Consider the following 23,129-nt stretch of genomic DNA (forward strand, 5'->3'; position numbering starts at 1 on the left):
AATCAAATTTGACATTTTTCGATAGAAAAAATATTTTTTGAAAATTTTCGATTTTACAACTAGAATGTCATGACTATACAAATCATTGAAATTTTGATCCAAGTAAGTCAAAATGTTTACATAGAGGTTCTTTTTGACTGGACTAAGTATATATAAGCCAAAAAAGACCAAATTTGCCATTTTTCGATAGAAAATACATTTTTTGAAAATTTTCGATTTTACAACTAGAATGTCATGACTATACAAATCATTGAAATTTTGATCCAGGTAAGTCAAAATGTATACATAGAGGTCCTTTATGACTGGACTAAGTATAAATAAGCCAAAAATAATCAAATTTGACATTTTTCGATGGAAAAAATATTTTTTGAAAATTTTCGATTTTACAACTAGAATGTCATGACTATACAAATCATTGAAATTTTGATCCAAGTAAGTCAAAATGTATACATAGAGGTTCTTTATGACTGGACTAAGTATAAATAAGCCAAAAAAAGATCAAATTTGACATTTTTCGATAGAAAAAACATTTTTTGAAAATTTTCGATTTTACAACAATGATGTGATGACTTTTCAAATCATTGAAATTTTGATCCAAGTAAGTCCAAATGTATACATAGAGGTCCTTTATGACTGGACTAAGTATAAATAAGCCAAAAATGATCAAATTTGACATTTTTCGATAGAAAAAACATTTTTTGAAAATTTTCGATTTTACAACTAGAATGTCATGACTATACAAATCATTGAAATTTTGATCCAAGTAAGTATAAATGTATACATAGAGGTCCTTTATGACTGGAATAAGTATAAATAAGCTAAAAATGATCAAATTTGCCATTTTTCGATGGAAAAAACAATTTTTGAAAATTTCCGATTTTACTACTAGAATGTCATGACTATACAAATAATTGAAATTTTGATCCAAGTAAGTAAAAATGTATACATAGAGGTCCTTTATGACTGGACTAAGTATATATAAGCCAAAAATAATCAAATTTGACATTTTTCGATAGAAAAAATATTTTTTGAAAATTTTCGATTTTACAACTAGAATGTCATGACTATACAAATCATTGAAATTTTGATCCAAGTAAGTCTAAATGTATACATAGAGTTCCTTTATGACTGGAATAAGTATAAATAAGCTAAAAATGATCAAATTTGCCATTTTTCGATGGAAAAAACAATTTTTGAAAATTTCCGATTTTACTACTAGAATGTCATGACTATACAAATAATTGAAATTTTGATCCAAGTAAGTAAAAATGTATACATAGAGGTCCTTTATGACTGGGCTAAGTATATATAAGCCAAAAATAATCAAATTTGACATTTTTCGATAGAAAAAATATTTTTTGAAAATTTTCGATTTTACAACAAGAATGTCATGACTATACAAATCATTAAAATTTTGATCCAAGTAAGTCAAAATGTATACATAGAGGTTCTTTATGACTGGACTAAGTACAAATAAGCCAAAAAAGATCAAATTTGACATTTTTCGATAGAAAAAACATTTTTTGAAAATTTTCGATTTTACAACAAGAATGTGATGATTATTCAAATCATTGAAATTTTGATCCAAGTAAGTCCAAATGTATACATAGAGGTCCTTTATGACTGGACTAAGTATAAATAAGCCAAAAATGATCAAATTTGACATTTTTCGATAGAAAAAACATTTTTTGAAAATTTTCGATTTTACAACTAGAATGTCATGACAATACAAATCATTGAAATTTTGATCCAGGTAAGTCAAAATGTATACATAGAGGTCCTTTATGACTGGACTAAGTATAAATAAGCCAAAAATAATCAAATTTGACATTTTTCGATAGAAAAAATATTTTTTGAAAATTTTCGATTTTACAACTAGAATGTCATGACTATACAAATCATTGAAATTTTGATCCAAGTAAGTCTAAATGTATACATAGAGGTCCTTTATGACTGGAATAAGTATAAATAAGCTAAAAATGATCAAATTTGCTATTTTTCGATGGAAAAAACAATTTTTGAAAATTTCCGATTTTACTACTATAATGTCATGACTATACAAATCATTGAAATTTTGATCCGGGTAAGTCAAAATGTATACATAGAGGTCCTTTATGACTGGACTAAGTATAAATAAGCCAAAAATAATCAAATTTGACATTTTTCGATAGAAAAAATATTTTTTGAAAATTTTCGATTTTAAAACAAGAATGTGATGACTATTCAAATCATTGAAATTTTCATCCAAGTAAGTCCAAATGTATACATAGAGGTTCTTCATGACTGGACTAAATATAAATAAGCCAAAAAAGATCAAATTTGCCATTTTTCGATAGAGAAAACATTTTTTGAAAATTTTCGATTTTACAACAAGAATGTGATGACTATTCAAATCATTGAAATTTTGATCCAAGTAAGTCCAAATGTATACATAGAGGTTCTTTATGACTGGACTAAGTATAAATAAGCCAAAAAAGATCAAATTTGACATTTTTCGATAGAAAAAACATTTTTTGAAAATTTTCGATTTTACAAGTAGAATGTCATGACTATACAAATCATTGAAATTTTGATCCGTGTAAGTCAAAATGTATACATAGAGGTTCTTTATGACTGGACTAAGTATAAATAAGCCAAAAAAGACCAAATTTGCCATTTTTCGATAGAAAAAACAATTTTTGAAAATTTCCGATTTTACTACTAGAATGTCATGACTATACAAATCATTGAAATTTTGATCCAAGTAAGTATAAATGTGTACATAGAGGTCCTTTATGACTGGAATAAGTATAAATAAGCTAAAAATGATCAAATTTGCCATTTATCGATAAAAAAAACAATTTTTGAAAATTTCCGATTTTACTACTAGAATGTCATGACTATACAAATAATTGAAATTTTGATCCAAGTAAGTAAAAATGTATACATAGAGGTCCTTTATGACTGGACTAAGTATAAATTAGCCAAAAATAATCAAATTTGACATTTTTTGATAGAAAAAATATTTTTTGAAAATTTGCGATTTTACAACTAGAATCTCATGACTATACAAATCATTGAAATTTTGATCCAAGTAAGTATAAATGTATACATAGAGGTCCTTTATGACTGGAATAAATATAAATAAGCTAAAAATGATCAAATTTGCCCTTTTTCGATAAAAAAAACAATTTTTGAAAATTTCCGATTTTACTACTAGAATGTCATGACTATACAAATAATTGAAATTTTGATCCAAGTAAGTAAAAATGTATACATAGAGGTCCTTTATGACTGGACGAAGTATAAATAAGCCAAAAATGATCAAATTTGACATTTTTCGATAGAAAAAACATTTTTTGAAAATTTTCGATTTTACAACTAGAATGTCATGACTATACAAATCATTGAAATTTTGATCAAGGTAAGTCAAAATGTATACATAGAGGTCCTTTATGACTGGACTAAGTATAAATAAGCCAAAAATAATCAAATTTGACATTTTTCGATAGAAAAAATATTTTTTGAAAATTTTCGATTTTACAACTAGAATGTCATGACTATACAAATAATTGAAATTTTGATCCAAGTAAGTAAAAATGTATACATAGAGGTCCTTTATGACTGGACTAAGTATATATAAGCCAAAAATAATCAAATTTGACATTTTTCGATAGAAAAAATATTTTTTGAAAATTTTCGATTTTACAACTAGAATGTCATGACTATACAAATCATTGAAATTTTGATCCAAGTAAGTCAAAATGTATACATAGATTTTCTTTATGACTGGACTAAGTATAAATAAGCCAAAAAAGATCAAATTTGACATATTTCGATAGAAAAAACATTTTTTGAAAATTTTCGATTTTAATACAAGAATGTGATGACTATACAAATCATTGAAATTTTGATCAAGGTAAGTCAAAATGTATACATAGAGGTCCTTTATGACTGGACTAAGTATAAATAAGCCAAAAATAATCAAATTTGACATTTTTCGATAGAAAAAACATTTTTTGAAAATTTTCGATTTTACAACTAGAATGTCATGACTATACAAATCATTGAAATTTTGATCCAGGTAAGTCAAAATGTATACATAGACGTCCTTTATGACTTGACTAAGTGTAAATAAGCCAAAAATAATCAAATTTGACATTTTTCGATAGAAAAAATATTTTTTGAAAATTTTCGATTTTACAACTAGAATTTCATGACTATACAAATCATTGAAATTTTGATCCAAGTAAGTCTAAATGTATACATAGAGGTCCTTTATGACTGGACTAAGTATAAATAAGCCAAAAAAGATAAAATTTGACATTTTTCGATAGAAAAAACATTTTTTGAAAATTTTCGATTTTACAACTAGAATGTCATGACTATACAAATCATTGAAATATTGATCCAGGTAAGTCAAAATGTATACATAGAGGTCCTTTATGACTGGACTAAGTATAAATAAGCCAAAAATAATCAAATTTGACATTTTTCGATAGAAAAATATTTTTTGAAAATTTTCGATTTTACAACTAGAATGTCATGACTATACAAATCATTGAAATTTTGATCCAAGTAAGTTAAAATGTATACATAGAGGTTCTTTATGACTGGACTAAGTATAAATAAGCCAAAAAAGATCAAATTTGACATTTTTCGATAGAAAAAATATTTTTTGAATATTTTCGATTTTACAACAAGAATGTGATGACTATTCAAATCATTGAAATTTTGATCCAAGTAAGTCAAAATGTAACATAGAGGTTCTTTATGACTGGACTAAGTATAAATAAGCCAAAAAAGATCAAATTTGCCATTTTTCGATAGAAAAAACAATTTTTGAAAATTTCCGATTTTTACTACTAGAATGTCATGACTATACAAATCATTGAAATTTTGATCCAAGTAAGTCAAAATGTATACATAGAGATTCTTTATGACTGGACTAAGTATAAATAAGCCAAAAAAGATCAAATTTGACATTTTTCGATAGAAAAAACATTTTTTGAAAATTTTCGATTTTAATACAAGAATGTGATGACTATACAAATCATTGAAATTTTGATCCAAGTAAGTCAAAATGTATACAAAGAGGTTCTTTATGACTGGACTAAGTATAAATAAGCCAAAAAAGATCAAATTTGACATTTTTCGATAGAAAAAACATTTTTTGAAAATTTTCGATTTTACAACAAGAATGTGATGACTATTCAAATCATTGAAATTTTGATCCAAGTAAGTCCAAATGTATACATAGAGGTCCTTTATGACTGGACTAAGTATAAATAAGCCAAAAATGATCAAATTTGACATTTTTCGATAGAAAAACATTTTTTGAAAATTTTCGATTTTACAACTAGAATGTCATGACTATACAAATCATTGAAATTTTGATCCAGGTAAGTCAAAATGTATTCATAGAGGTCCTTTTTGACTGGACTAAGTATAAATAAGCCAAAAATAATCAAATTTGACATTTTTCGATAGAAAAAATATTTTTTGAAAATTTTCGATTTTACAACTAGAATGTCATGACTATACAAATCATTGAAATTTTGATCCAAGTAAGTCAAAATGTATACATAGAGGTTCTTTATGACTGGACTAAGTATAAATAAGCCAAAAACGATAAAATTTGACATTTTTCGATAGAAAAAACATTTTTTGAAAATTTTCGATTTTACAACAAGAATGTGATGACTATTCAAATCATTGAAATTTTGATCCAAGTAAGTCCAAATGTATACATAGAGGTCCTTTATGACTGGACTAAGTATAAATAAGCCAAACATGATCAAATTTGACATTTTTCGATAGAAAAAACATTTTTTGAAAATTTTCGATTTTACAACTAGAATGTCATGACTATACAAATCATTGAAATTTTGATCCAGGTAAGTCAAAATGTATACATAGAGGTCCTTTATGACTGGACTAAGTATAAATAAGCCAAAAATGATCAAATTTGACATTTTTCGATAGAAAAAACATTTTTTGAAAATTTTCGATTTTACAACTAGAATGTCATGACTATACAAATCATTGAAATTTTGATCCAGGTAAGTCAAAATGTATACATAGAGGTCCTTTATGACCGGACTTAGTATAAATAAGCCTAAAAATAATCAAATTTGACATTTTTCGATAGAAAAAATATTTTTTGAAAATTTTCGATTTTACAACTAGAATGTCATGACTATACAAATCATTGAAATTTTGATCCAAGTAAGTCTAAATGTATACATAGAGGTCCTTTATGACTGGAATTAGTATAAATAAGCTAAAAATGATCAAATTTGCCATTTTTCGATGGAAAAAACAATTTTTGAAAATTTCCGATTTTACTACTAGAATGTCATGACTATACAAATAATTGAAATTTTGATCCAAGTAAGTAAAAATGTATACATAGAGGTCCTTTATGACTGGACTAAGTATATATAAGCCAAAAATAATCAAATTTGACATTTTTCGATAGAAAAAATATTTTTTGAAAATTTTCGATTTTACAACTAGAATGTCATGACTATACAAATCATTGAAATTTTGATCCAAGTAAGTCAAAATGTATACATAGAGGTTCTTTATGACTGGACTAAGTATAAATAAGCCAAAAAAGATCAAATTTGACATTTTTCGATAGAAAAAACATTTTTTGAAAATTTTCGATTTTACAACAAGAATGTGATGATTATTCAAATCATTGAAATTTTGATCCAAGTAAGTCCAAATGTATACATAGAGGTACTTTATGACTGGACTAAGTATAAATAAGCCAAAAATGATCAAATTTGACATTTTTCGATAGAAAAAACATTTTTTGAAAATTTTCGATTTTACAACTAGAATGTCATGACTATACAAATCATTGAAATTTTGACCCGGTAAGTCAAAATGTATTCATAGAGGTCCTTTATGACTGGACTAAGTATAAATAAGCCAAAAATAATCAAATTTGACATTTTTCGATAGAAAAAATATTTTTTGAAAATTTTCGATTTTACAACTAGAATGTCATGACTATACAAATCATTGAAATTTTGATCCAAGTAAGTCAAAATGTATACATAGAGGTTCTTTATGACTGGACTAAGTATAAATAAGCCAAAAAAGATAAAATTTTACATTTTTCGATAGAAAAAACATTTTTTGAAAATTTTCGATTTTACAACAAGAATGTGATGACTATTCAAATCATTGAAATTTTGATCCAAGTAAGTCCAAATGTATACATAGAGGTCCTTTATGACTGGACTAAGTATAAATAAGCCAAACATGATCAAATTTGACATTTTTCGATAGAAAAAACATTTTTTGAAAATTTTCGATTTTACAACTAGAATGTCATGACTATACAAATCATTGAAATTTTGATCCAGGTAAGTCAAAATGTATACATAGAGGTCCTTTATGACTGAACTAAGTATAAATAAGCCAAAAATGATCAAATTTGCCATTTTTCGATAGAAAAAGATTTTTTGAAAATTTTCGATTTTACAACTGGAATGTCATGACTATACAAATCATTGAAATTTTGATCCGGGTAAGTCAAAATGTATACATAGAGGTCCTTTATGACTGGACTAAGTATAAATAAGCCAAAAATGATCAAATTTGACATTTTTCGATAGAAAAAACAATTTTTGAAAATTTCCGATTTTACTACTAGAATGTCATGACTATACAAATAATTGAAATTTTGATCCAAGTAAGTAAAAATGTATACATAGAGGTCCTTTATGACTGGACTAAGTATATATAAGCCAAAAATAATCAAATTTGACATTTTTCGATAGAAAAAATATTTTTTGAAAATTTTCGGTTTTACAACTAGAATGTGATGACTATTCAAATCATTGAAATTTTGATCCAAGTAAGTCCAAATGTATACATAGAGGTCCTTTATGACTGGACTAAGTATAAATAAGCCAAAAATGATCAAATTTGACATTTTTCGATAGAAAAAACCTTTTTTTGAAAATTTTCGATTTTACAACTAGAATGTCATGACTATACAAATCATTGAAATTTTGATCCAGGTAAGTCAAAATGTATTCATAGAGGTCCTTTATGACTGGACTAAGTATAAATAAGCCAAAAATAATCAAATTTGACATTTTTCGATAGAAAAAATATTTTTTGAAAATTTTCGATTTTACAACTAGAATGTCATGACTATACAAATCATTGAAATTTGGATCCAAGTAAGTCAAAATGTATACATAGAGGTTCTTTATGACTGGACTAAGTATAAATAAGCCAAAAAAGATAAAATTTGACATTTTTCGATAGAAAAAACATTTTTTGAAAATTTTCGATTTTACAACAAGAATGTGATGACTATTCAAATCATTGAAATTTTGATCCAAGTAAGTCCAAATGTATACATAGAGGTCCTTTATGACTGGACTAAGTATAAATAAGCCAAACATGATCAAATTTGACATTTTTCGATAGAAAAAACATTTTTTGAAAATTTTCGATTTTACAACTAGAATGTCATGACTATACAAATCATTGAAATTTTGATCCAGGTAAGTCAAAATGTATACATAGAGGTCCTTTATGACTGAACTAAGTATAAATAAGCCAAAAATGATCAAATTTGCCATTTTTCGATAGAAAAAGATTTTTTGAAAATTTTCGATTTTACAACTAGAATGTCATGACTATACAAATCATTGAAATTTTGATCCAGGTAAGTCAAAATGTATACATAGAGGTCCTTTATGACTGGACTAAGTATAAATAAGCCAAAAATGATCAAATTTGACATTTTTCGATAGAAAAAACATTTTTTGAAAATTTTCGATTTTACAACTAGAATGTCATGACTATACAAATCATTGAAATTTTGATCCAGGTAAGTCAAAATGTATACATAGAGGTCCTTTATGACTGGACTTAGTATAAATAAGCCTAAAAATAATCAAATTTGACATTTTTCGATAGAAAAAATATTTTTTGAAAATTTTCGATTTTACAACTAGAATGTCATGACTATACAAATCATTGAAATTTTGATACAAGTAAGTCTAAATGTATACATAGAGGTCCTTTATGACTGGAATAAGTATAAATAAGCTAAAAATGATCAAATTTGCCATTTTTCGATGGAAAAAACAATTTTTGAAAATTTCCGATTTTACTACTAGAATGTCATGACTATACAAATAATTGAAATTTTGATCCAAGTAAGTAAAAATGTATACATAGAGGTCCTTTATGACTGGACTAAGTATATATAAGCCAAAAATAATCAAATTTGACATTTTTCGATAGAAAAAATATTTTTTGAAAATTTTCGATTTTACAACTAGAATGTCATGACTATACAAATCATTGAAATTTTGATCCAAGTAAGTCAAAATGTATACATAGAGGTTCTTTATGACTGGACTAAGTATAAATAAGCCAAAAAAGATCAAATTTGACATTTTTCGATAGAAAAAACATTTTTTGAAAATTTTCGATTTTACAACAAGAATGTGATGATTATTCAAATCATTGAAATTTTGATCCAAGTAAGTCCAAATGTATACATAGAGGTACTTTATGACTGGACTAAGTATAAATAAGCCAAAAATGATCAAATTTGACATTTTTCGATAGAAAAAACATTTTTTGAAAATTTTCGATTTTACAACTAGAATGTCATGACTATACAAATCATTGAAATTTTGATCCAGGTAAGTCAAAATGTATACATAGAGGTCCTTTATGACTGGACTAAGTATAAATAAGCAAAAAATAATCAAATTTGACATTTTTCGATAGAAAAAATATTTTTTGAAAATTTTCGATTTTGCAACTAGAATGTCATGACTATACAAATCATTGAAATTTTGATCCAGGTAAGTCAAAATGTATACATAGAGGTCCTTTATGACTGAACTAAGTATTAATAAGCCAAAAATGATCAAATTTGCCATTTTTCGATAGAAAAAGATTTTTTGAAAATTTTCGATTTTACAACTAGAATGTCATGACTATACAAATCATTGAAATTTTGATCCGGGTAAGTCAAAATGTATACATAGAGGTCCTTTATGACTTGACTAAGTATAAATATGCCAAAAATGATCAAATTTGACATTTTTCGATAGAAAAAACAATTTTTGAAAATTTCCGATTTTACTACTAGAATGTCATGACTATACAAATAATTGAAATTTTGATCCAAGTAAGTAAAAATGTATACATAGAGGTCCTTTATGACTGGACTAAGTATATATAAGCCAAAAATAATCAAATTTGACATTTTTCGATAGAAAAAATATTTTTTGAAAATTTTCGGTTTTACAACTAGAATGTGATGACTATTCAAATCATTGAAATTTTGATCCAAGTAAGTCCAAATGTATACATAGAGGTCCTTTATGACTGGACTAAGTATAAATAAGCCAAAAATGATCAAATTTGACATTTTTCGATAGAAAAAACCTTTTTTTGAAAATTTTCGATTTTACAACTAGAATGTCATGACTATACAAATCATTGAAATTTTGATCCAGGTAAGTCAAAATGTATTCATAGAGGTCCTTTATGACTGGACTAAGTATAAATAAGCCAAAAATAATCAAATTTGACATTTTTCGATAGAAAAAATATTTTTTGAAAATTTTCGATTTTACAACTAGAATGTCATGACTATACAAATCATTGAAATTTTGATCCAAGTAAGTCAAAATGTATACATAGATGTTCTTTATGACTGGACTAAGTATAAATAAGCCAAAAAAGATAAAATTTGACATTTTTCGATAGAAAAAACATTTTTTGAAAATTTTCGATTTTACAACAAGAATGTGATGACTATTCAAATCATTGAAATTTTGATCCAAGTAAGTCCAAATGTATACATAGAGGTCCTTTATGACTGGACTAAGTATAAATAAGCCAAACATGATCAAATTTGACATTTTTCGATAGAAAAAACATTTTTTGAAAATTTTCGATTTTACAACTAGAATGTCATGACTATACAAATCATTGAAATTTTGATCCAGGTAAGTCAAAATGTATACATAGAGGTCCTTTATGACTGAACTAAGTATAAATAAGCCAAAAATGATCAAATTTGCCATTTTTCGATAGAAAAAGATTTTTTGAAAATTTTCGATTTTACAACTAGAATGTCATGACTATACAAATCATTGAAATTTTGATCCAGGTAAGTCAAAATGTATACATAGAGGTCCTTTATGACTGGACTAAGTATAAATAAGCCAAAAATGATCAAATTTGACATTTTTCGATAGAAAAAACATTTTTTGAAAATTTTCGATTTTACAACTAGAATGTCATGACTATACAAATCATTGAAATTTTGATCCAAGTAAGTCTAAATGTATACATAGAGGTCCTTTATGACTGGAATAAGTATAAATAAGCTAAAAATGATCAAATTTGCCATTTTTCGATGGAAAAAACAATTTTTGAAAATTTCCGATTTTACTACTAGAATGTCATGACTATACAAATAATTGAAATTTTGATCCAAGTAAGTAAAAATGTATACATAGAGGTACTTTATGACTGGACTAAGTATATATAAGCCAAAAATAATCAAATTTGACATTTTTCGATAGAAAAAATATTTTTTGAAAATTTTCGATTTTACAACTAGAATGTCATGACTATACAAATCATTGAAATTTTGATCCAAGTAAGTCAAAATGTATACATAGAGGTTCTTTATGACTGGAATAAGTATAAATAAGCCAAAAAAGATCAAATTTGACATTTTTCGATAGATAAAACATTTTTTGAAAATTTTCGATTTTACAACAAGAATGTGATGATTATTCAAATCATTGAAATTTTGATCCAAGTAAGTCCAAATGTATACATAGAGGTACTTTATGACTGGACTAAGTATAAATAAGCCAAAAATGATCAAATTTGACATTTTTCGATAGAAAAAACATTTTTTGAAAATTTTCGATTTTACAACTAGAATGTCATGACTATACAAATCATTGAAATTTTGATCCAGGTAAGTCAAAATGTATACATAGAAATCCTTTATGACTGGACTAAGTATAAATAAGCAAAAAATAATCAAATTTGACATTTTTCGATAGAAAAAATATTTTTTGAAAATTTTCGATTTTACAACTAGAATGTCATGACTATACAAATCATTGAAATTTTGATCCAGGTAAGTCAAAATGTATACATAGAGGTCCTTTATGACTGGACTAAGTATAAATAAGCCAAAAATAATCAAATTTGTCATTTTTCGATAGAAAAAATATTTTTTGAAAATTTTCGATTTTACAACTAGAATGTCATGACTGTACAAATCATTGAAATTTTGATCCAAGTAAGTCTTAATGTATACATAGAGGTCCTTTATGACTGGAATAAGTATAAATAAGCTAAAAATGATCAAATTTGCCATTTTTCGATGGAAAAAACAATTTTTGAAAATTTCCGATTTTACTACTAGAATGTCATGACTATACAAATAATTGAAATTTTGATCCAAGTAAGTAAAAATGTATACATAGAGGTCCTTTATGACTGGACTAAGTATATATAAGCCAAAAATAATCAAATTTGACATTTTTCGATAGAAAAAATATTTTTTGAAAATATTCGATTTTACAACTAGAATGTCATGACTATACAAATCATTGAAATTTTGATCCAAGTAAGTCAAAATGTATACATAGAGGTTCTTTATGACTAGACTAAGTATAAATAAGCCAAAAAAGATCAAATTTGACATTTTTCGATAGAAAAAACATTTTTTGAAAATTTTCGATTTTACAACAAGAATGTGATGATTATTCAAATCATTGAAATTTTGATCCAAGTAAGTCCAAATGTATACATAGAGGTGCTTTATGACTGGACTAAGTATAAACAAGCCAAAAATGATCAAATTTGACATTTTTCGATAGAAAAAACATTTTTAGAAAATTTTCGATTTTACAACTAGAATGTCATGACTGTACAAATCATTGAAATTTTGTTCCAGGTAAGTCAAAATGTATACATAGAGGTCCTTTATGACTGGACTAAGTATAAATAAGCCAAAAATAATCAAATTTGACATTTTTCGATAGAAAAAATATTTTTTGAAAATTTTCGATTTTACAACTAGAATGTCATGACTATACAAATCATTGAAATTTTGATCCAAGTAAGTCAAAATGTATACATAGAGGTTCTTTATGACTGGAATAAGTATAAATAAGCCAAAAAAGATCAAATTTGACATTTTTCGATAGATAAAACATTTTTTGAAAATTTTCGATTTTACAACAAGAATGTGATGATTATTCAAATCATTGAAATTTTGATCCAAGTAAGTCCAAATGTATACATAGAGGTACTTTATGACTGGACTAAGTATAAATAAGCCAAAAATGATCAAATTTGACATTTTTCGATAGAAAAAACATTTTTTGAAAATTTTCGATTTTACAACTAGAATGTCATGACTATACAAATCATTGAAATTTTGATCCAGGTAAGTCAAAATGTATACATAGAAATCCTTTATGACTGGACTAAGTATAAATAAGCAAAAAATAATCAAATTTGACATTTTTCGATAGAAAAAATATTTTTTGAAAATTTTCGATTTTACAACTAGAATGTCATGACTATACAAATCATTGAAATTTTGATCCAGGTAAGTCAAAATGTATACATAGAGGTCCTTTATGACTGGACTAAGTATAAATAAGCCAAAAATAATCAAATTTGTCATTTTTCGATAGAAAAAATATTTTTTGAAAATTTTCGATTTTACAACTAGAATGTCATGACTGTACAAATCATTGAAATTTTGATCCAAGTAAGTCTTAATGTATACATAGAGGTCCTTTATGACTGGAATAAGTATAAATAAGCTAAAAATGATCAAATTTGCCATTTTTCGATGGAAAAAACAATTTTTGAAAATTTCCGATTTTACTACTAGAATGTCATGACTATACAAATAATTGAAATTTTGATCCAAGTAAGTAAAAATGTATACATAGAGGTCCTTTATGACTGGACTAAGTATATATAAGCCAAAAATAATCAAATTTGACATTTTTCGATAGAAAAAATATTTTTTGAAAATATTCGATTTTACAACTAGAATGTCATGACTATACAAATCATTGAAATTTTGATCCAAGTAAGTCAAAATGTATACATAGAGGTTCTTTATGACTGGACTAAGTATAAATAAGCCAAAAAAGATCAAATTTGACATTTTTCGATAGAAAAAACATTTTTTGAAAATTTTCGATTTTACAACAAGAATGTGATGATTATTCAAATCATTGAAATTTTGATCCAAGTAAGTCCAAATGTATACATAGAGGTGCTTTATGACTGGACTAAGTATAAACAAGCCAAAAATGATCAAATTTGACATTTTTCGATAGAAAAAACATTTTTAGAAAATTTTCGATTTTACAACTAGAATGTCATGACTGTACAAATCATTGAAATTTTGTTCCAGGTAAGTCAAAATGTATACATAGAGGTCCTTTATGACTGGACTAAGTATAAATAAGCCAAAAATAATCAAATTTGACATTTTTCGATAGAAAAAATATTTTTTGAAAATTTTCGATTTTACAACTAGAATGTCATGACTATACAAATCATTGAAATTTTGATCCAAGTAAGTCAAAATGTATACATAGAGGTTCTTTATGACTGGGCTAAGTATAAATAAGCCAAAAAAGATCAAATTTGACATTTTTCGATAGAAAAAAACATTTTTTGAAAATTTTCGATTTTACAACAAGAATGTGATGACTATTCAAATCATTGAAATTTTGATCCAAGTAAGTCCAAATGTATACATAGAGGTCCTTTATGACTGGACTAAGTATAAATAAGCCAAAAATGATCAAATTTGACATTTTTCGATAGAAAAAACATTTTTTGAAAATTTTCGATTTTACAACTAGAATGTCATGACCATACAAATCATTGAAATTTTGATCCAGGTAAGTCAAAATGTATACATAGAGGTCCTTTATGACTGGACTAAGTATAAATAAGCCGAAAATAATCAAATTTGACATTTTTCGATAGAAAAAATATTTTTTGAAAATTTTCGATTTTACAACTAGAATGTCATGACTGTACAAATCATTGAAATTTTGATCCAAGTAAGTCTAAATGTATACATAGAGGTTCTTTATGACTGGACTAAGTATAAATAAGCCAAAAAAGATCAAATTTGACATTTTTCGATAGAAAAAACATTTTTTGAAAATTTTCGATTTTACAACAAGAATGTGATGATTATTCAAATCATTGAAATTTTGATCCAAGTAAGTCCAAATGTATACATAGAGGTCCTTCATGACTGGACTAAGTATAAATAGGCCAAAAATGATCAAATTTGACATTTTTCGATAGAAAAAACATTTTTAGAAAATTTTCGATTTTACAACTAGAATGTCATGACTATACAAATCATTGAAATTTTGTTCCAGGTAAGTCAAAATGTATACATAGAGGTCCTTTATGACTTTACTAAGTATAAATAAGCCAAAAATAATCAAATTTGACATTTTTCGATAGAAAAAATATTTTTTGAAAATTTTCGATTTTACAACTAGAATGTCATGACTATACAAATCATTGAAATTTTGATCCAAGTAAGTCCAAATGTATACATAGAGGTCCTTTATGACTGGACTAAGTATAAATAAGACAAAAATGATCAAATTTGACATTTTTCGATAGAAAAAACATTTTTTGAAAATTTTCGATTTTACAACTAGAATGTCATGACTTTACAAATCATTGAAATTTTGATCCAGGTAAGTCAAAATGTATACATAGAGGTCCTTTATGACTGGACTAAGCATAAATAAGCCAAAAATAATCAAATTTGACATTTTTCGATAGAAAAAATATTTTTTGAAAATTTTCGATATTAAAAATAGAATGTCATGACTATACAAATCATTGAAATTTTGATCCAAGTAAGTCAAAATGTATACATAGAGGTTCTTTATGACTTGACTAAGTATAAATAAGCCAAAAAAGATCAAATTTGACATTTTTCGATAGAAAAAACATTTTTTGAAAATTTTCGATTTTACAACAAGAATGTGATGATTATTCAAATCATTGAAATTTTGATCCAAGTAAGTCTAAATGTATACATAGAGGTCCTTTATGACTGGACTAAGTATAAATAAGCCAAAAATGATCAAATTTGACATTTTTCGATAGAAAAAACATTTTTTGAAAATTTTCGATTTTACAACTAGAATGTCATGACTATACAAATCATTGAAATTTTGATCCAGGTAAGTCAAAATGTATACATAGAGGTCCTTTATGACTGGACTAAGTATAAATAAGCCAAAAATAATCAAATTTGACATTTTTCGATAGAAAAAACATTTTTTGAAAATTTTCGATTTTACTACTAGAATGTCATGACTATACAAATCATTGAAATTTTGATCCAAGTAAGTCCAAATGTATACATAGAGGTCTTTTATGACTGGACTAAGTATAAATAAGCCAAAAATGATCAAATTTGACATTTTTCGATAGAAAAAACATTTTTTGAAAATTTTCGATTTTACAACTAGAATGTCATGACTATACAAATCATTGAAATTTTGATCCAAGTAAGTCAAAATGTATACATAGAGGTTCTTTATGACTTGACTAAGTATAAATAAGCCAAAAAAGATCAAATTTGACATTTTTCGATAGAAAAAACATTTTTTGAAAATTTTCGATTTTACAACAAGAATGTGATGATTATTCAAATCATTGAAATTTTGATCCAAGTAAGTCTAAATGTATACATAGAGGTCCTTTATGACTGGACTAAGTATAAATAAGCCAAAAATGATCAAATTTGACATTTTTCGATAGAAAAAACATTTTTTGAAAATTTTCGATTTTACAACTAGAATGTCATGACTATACAAATCATTGAAATTTTGATCCAGGTAAGTCAAAATGTATACATAGAGGTCCTTTATGACTGGACTAAGTATAAATAAGCCAAAAATAATCAAATTTGACATTTTTCGATAGAAAAAACATTTTTTGAAAATTTTCGATTTTACAACAAGAATGTGATGATTATTCAAATCATTGAAATTTTGATCCAAGTAAGTCCAAATGTATACATAGAGGTCTTTTATGACTGGACTAAGTATAAATAAGCCAAAAATGATCAAATTTGACATTTTTCGATAGAAAAAACATTTTTTGAAAATTTTCGATTTTACAACTAGAATGTCATGACTATACAAATCATTGAAATTTTGATCCAGGTAAGTCAAAATGTATACATAGAGGTCCTTTATGACTGGACTAAGTATAAATAAGCCAAAAATAATCAAATTTGACATTTTTCGATAGAAAAAATATTTTTTGAAAATTTTCGATTTTACAAATAGAATGTCATGACTATACAAATCATTGAAATTTTGATCCAAGTAAGTCAAAATGTATACATAGAGGTTCTTTATGACTGGACTAAGTATAAATGGGCCAAAAAAGATCAAATTTGACATTTTTCGATAGAAAAAACATTTTTTGAAAATTTTCGATTTTACAACAAGAATGTGATGATTTTTCAAATCATTGAAATTTTGATCCAAGTAAGTCCAAATGTATACATAGAGGTCCTTTATGACTGGACTAAGTATAAATAAGCCAAAAATGATCAAATTTGACATTTTTCGATAGAAAAAACATTTTTTGAAAATTTTCGATTTTACAACTAGAATGTCATGACTATACAAATCATTGAAATTTTGATCCAAGTAAGTCAAAATGTATACATAGAGGTTCTTTATGACTGGACTAAGTATAAATAAGCCAAAAATAATCAAATTTGACATTTTTCGATAGAAAAAATATTTTTTGAAAATTTTCGATTTTACAACTAGAATGTGATGACTATACAAATCATTGAAATTTTGATCCAAGTAAGTCAAAATGTATACAAAGAGGTTCTTTATGACTGGACTAAGTATAAATAAGCCAAAAAAGATCAAATTTGACATTTTTCGATAGAAAAAACATTTTTTGAAAATTTTCGATTTTACAACAAGAATGTGATGATTATTCAAATCATTGAAATTTTGATCCAAGTAAGTCCAAATGTATACATAGAGGTCCTTTATGACTGGAATAAGTAAAAATAAGCCAAAAATGATCAAATTTGACATTTTTCGATAGAAAAAACATTTTTTGAAAATTTTCGATTTTACAACTAGAATGTCATGACTTTACAAATCATTGAAATTTTGATCCAGGTAAGTCAAAATGTATACATAGAGGTCCTTTATGACTGGACTAAGCATAAATATGCCAAAAATAATCAAATTTGACATTTTTATATAGAAAAAATATTTTTTGAAAATTTTCGATTTTACAAATAGAATGTCATGACTATACAAATCATTGAAATTTTGATCCAAGTAAGTCAAAATGTATACATAGAGGTTCTTTATGACTGGACTAAGTATAAATAAGCCAAAAAAGATCAAATTTGACATTTTTCGATAGAAAAAACATTTTTTGAAAATTTTCGATTTTACAACAAGAATGTGATGATTATTTGTATACATAGAGGTCCTTTATGACTGGACTAAGTATAAATAAGCCAAAAATAATCAAATTTGACATTTTTCGAAAGAAAAAACATTTTTTGAAAATTTTCGATTTTACAACAAGAATGTGATGATTATTCAAATCATTGAAATTTTGATCCAAGTAAGTCCAAATGTATACATAGAGGTCCTTTATGACTGGACTAAGTATAAATAAGCCAAAAATGATCAAATTTGACATTTTTCGATAGAAAAAACATTTTTTGAAAATTTTCGATTTTACAACTAGAATGTCATGACTATACAAATCATTGAAATTTTGATCCAGGTAAGTCAAAATGTATACATAGAGGTCCTTTATGACTTGACTAAGTATAAATAAGCCAAAAATAATCAAATTTGACATTTTTCGATAGAAAAAATATTTTTTGAAAATTTTCGATTTTACAACTAGAATGTCATGACTATACAAATCATTGAAATTTTGATCCAAGTATGTCTAAATGTATACATAGAGGTTCTTTATGACTGGAATAAGTATAAATAAGCTAAAAATGATCAAATTTGCCATTTTTCGATAGAAAAAACAATTTTTGAAAATTTCCGATTTTACTACTAGAATGCCATGACTACACAAATAATTGAAATTTTGATCCAAGTAAGTAAAAATGTATACATAGAGGTCCTTTATGACTGGACTAAGTATAAATAAGCCAAAAATGATCAAATTTGACATTTTTCGATAGAAAAAACATTTTTTGAAAATTTTCGATTTTACAACTAGAATGTCATGACTATACAAATCATTGAAATTTTGATCCAGGTAAGTCAAAATGTATACATAGAGGTCCTTTATGACTGGACAAAGTATAAATAAGCCAAAAATAATCAAATTTGACATTTTTCGATAGAAAAAACATTTTTTGAAAATTTTCGATTTTACAACAAGAATGTGATGATTATTCAAATCATTGAAATTTTGATCCAAGTAAGTATAAATGTATACATAGAGGTCCATTATGACTGGACTAAGTATAAATAAGCCAAAAATGATCGAATTTGACATTTTTCGATAGAAAAAACATTTTTTGAAAATTTTCGATTTTACAACTAGAATGTCATGACTACACAAATCATTGAAAGTTTGATCCAGGTAAGTCAAAATGTAAACATAGAGGTCCTTTATGACTGGACTAAGTATAAATAAGCCAAAAATAATCAAATTTGACATTTTTCGATAGAAAAAATATTTTTTGAAAATTTTCGATTTTACAACTAGATTGTCATGACTATACAAATCATTGAAATTTTGATCCAAGTAAGTCAAAATGTATACATAAAGGTTCTTTATGACTGGACTAAGTATAAATAAGCCAAAAAAGATCAAATTTGACATTTTTCGATAGAAAAAACATTTTTTGAAAATTTTCGATTTTACAACAAGAATGTGATGACTATTCAAATCATTGAAATTTTGATCCAAGTAAGTCCAAATGTATACATAGAGGTCCTTTATGACTAAACTAAGTATAAATAAGCCTAGAATGATCAAATTTGACATTTTTCGATAGAAAAAACATTTTTTGAAAATTTTCGATTTTACAACTAGAATGTCATGACTATACAAATCATTGAAATTTTGATCCAGGTAAGTCAAAATGTATACATAGAGGTCCTTTATGACTGGACTAAGTATAAATAAGCCAAAAATAATCAGATTTGACATTTTTCGATAGAAAAAATATTTTTTGAAAATTTTCGATTTTACAACTAGAATGTCATGACTATACAAATCATTGAAATTTTGATGCAAGTAAGTCTAAATGTATACATAGAGGTCCTTTATGACTGGAATAAGTATAAATAAGCTAAAAATGATCAAATTTGCCATTTTTCGATGGAAAAAACAATTTTTGAAAATTTCCGATTTTACTACTAGAATGTCATGACTATACAAATCATTGAAATTTTGATCCAAGTAAGTCAAAATGTATACATAGAGGTTCTTTATGACTGGACTAAGTATAAATAAGCCAAAAAAGATCAAATTTGCCATTTTTCGATGGAAAAAACAATTTTTGAAAATTTCCGATTTTGCTACTAGAATGTTATGACTATACAAATAATTGAAATTTTGATCCAAGTAAGTAAAAATGTATACATAGAGGTCCTTTATGACTGGACTAAGAAGAAATAAGCCAAAAATGATCAAATTTGACATTTTTCGAAAGAAAAAACATTTTTTGAAAATTTTCGATTTTATAACTAGAATGTCATGACTATACAAATCATTGAAATTTTGATCCAGGTAACTCAAAATGTATACATAGAGGTCCTTTATGACTGGACTAAGTATAAATAAGCCAAAAATAATCAAATTTGACATTTTTCGATAGAAAAAATATTTTTTGAAAATTTTTGATTTTACAACTAGAATGTCATGACTATACAAATCATTGAAATTTATATCCAAGTAAGTATAAATGTATACATAGAGGTCCTTTATGACTGGAATAAGTATAAATAAGCTAAAAATGATCAAATTTGCCATTTTTCGATACAAAAAACAATTTTTGAAAATTTCCGATTTTACTACTAGAATGTCATGACTATACAAATAATTGAAATTTTGATCCAAGTAAGTAAAAATGTATACAAAGAGGTCCTTTATGACTGGACTAAGTATAAATAAGCCAAAAATGATAAAAATTTGACATTTTTCGATAGAAAAGACATTTTTTGAAAATTTTCGATTTTACAACTAGAATGTCATGACTATACAAATCATTGAAATTTTGATCCAGGTAAGTCAAAATGTATACATAGAGGTCCTTTATGACTGGACTAAGTATAAATAAGCCAAAAATAATCAAATTTGACATTTTTCGATAGAAAAAATATTTTTTGAAAATTTTCGATTTTACAACTAGAATGTCATGACTATACAAATCATTGAAATTTTGATCCAAGTAAGTCTAAATGTATACATAGAAGTCCTTTATGACTGGAATAAGTATAAATAAGCTAAAAATGATCAAATTTGCCATTTTTCGATGGAAAAAACAATTTTTGAAAATTTCCGATTTTACTACTAGAATGTCATGACTATACAAATAATTGAAATTTTGATCCAAGTAAGTAAAAATGTATACATAGAGGTCCTTTATGACTGGACTAAGTATATATAAGCCAAAAATAATCAAATTTGACATTTTTCGATAGAAAAAATATTTTTTGAAAATTTTCGATTTTACAACTAGAATGTCATGACTATACAAATCATTGAAATTTTGATCCAAGTAAGTCAAAATGTATACATAGAGGTTCTTTATGACTGGACTAAGTATAAATAAGCCAAAAAAGATCAAATTTGACATTTTTCGATAGAAAAAACATTTTTTGAAAATTTTCGATTTTACAACAAGAATGTGATGACTATTCAAATCATTGAAATTTTGATCCAAGTAAGTCCAAATGTATACATAGAGGTCCTTTATGACTGGACTAAGTATAAATAAGCCAAAAATGATCAAATTTGACATTTTTCGATAGAAAAAACATTTTTTGAAAATTTTCGATTTTACAACTAGAATGTCATGACTATACAAATCATTGAAATTTTGATCCAGGTAAGTCAAAATGTATACATAGAGGTCCTTTATGACTTGAATAAGTATAAATAAGCCAAAAATAATCAAATTTGACATTTTTCGATAGAAAAAATATTTTTTGAAAATTTTCGATTTTACAACTAGAATGTCATGACTATACAAATCATTGAAATTTTGATCCAAGTAAGTCTAAATGTATACATAGAGGTCCTTTATGACTGGAATAAGTATAAATAAGCTTAAAATGATCAAATTTGCCATTTTTCGATGGAAAAAATAATTTTTGAAAATTTCCGATTTTACTACTAGAATGTCATGACTATACAAATAATTGAAATTTTGATCCAAGTAAGTAAAAATGTATACATAGAGGTCCTTTATGACTGGACTAAGTATATATAAGCTAAAAATAATCAAATTTGACATTTTTCGATAAAAAAAATATTTTTTGAAAATTTTCGATTTTACAACCAGAATGTCATGACTATACAAATCATTGAAATTTTGATCCAAGTAAATCAAAATGTATACATAGAGGTTCTTTATGACTGGACTAAGTATAAATAAGCCAAAAAAGATCAAATTTGACATTTTTCGATAGAAAAAACATTTTTTGAAAATTTTCGATTTTACAACAAGAATGTGATGATTATTCAAATCATTGAAATTTTGATCCAAGTAAGTCCAAATGTATACATAGAGGTCCTTTATGACTGGACTAAGTATAAATAAGCCAAAAATGATCAAATTTGACATTTTTCGATAGAAAAAACATTTTTTGAAAATTTTCGATTTTACAACTAGAATGTCATGACTATACAAATCATTGAAATTTTGATCCAGGTAAGTCAAAATGTATACATAGAGGTCCTTTATGACTGGACTAAGTATAAATAAGCCAAAAATAATCAAATTTGACATTTTTCGATAGAAAAAATATTTTTTGAAATTTTTCGATTTTACAACTAGA

This window comes from Chrysoperla carnea, chromosome 2, assembly GCF_905475395.1.
Source record: "Chrysoperla carnea chromosome 2, inChrCarn1.1, whole genome shotgun sequence".
Taxonomy (NCBI): Eukaryota; Metazoa; Arthropoda; class Insecta; order Neuroptera; family Chrysopidae; genus Chrysoperla; species Chrysoperla carnea.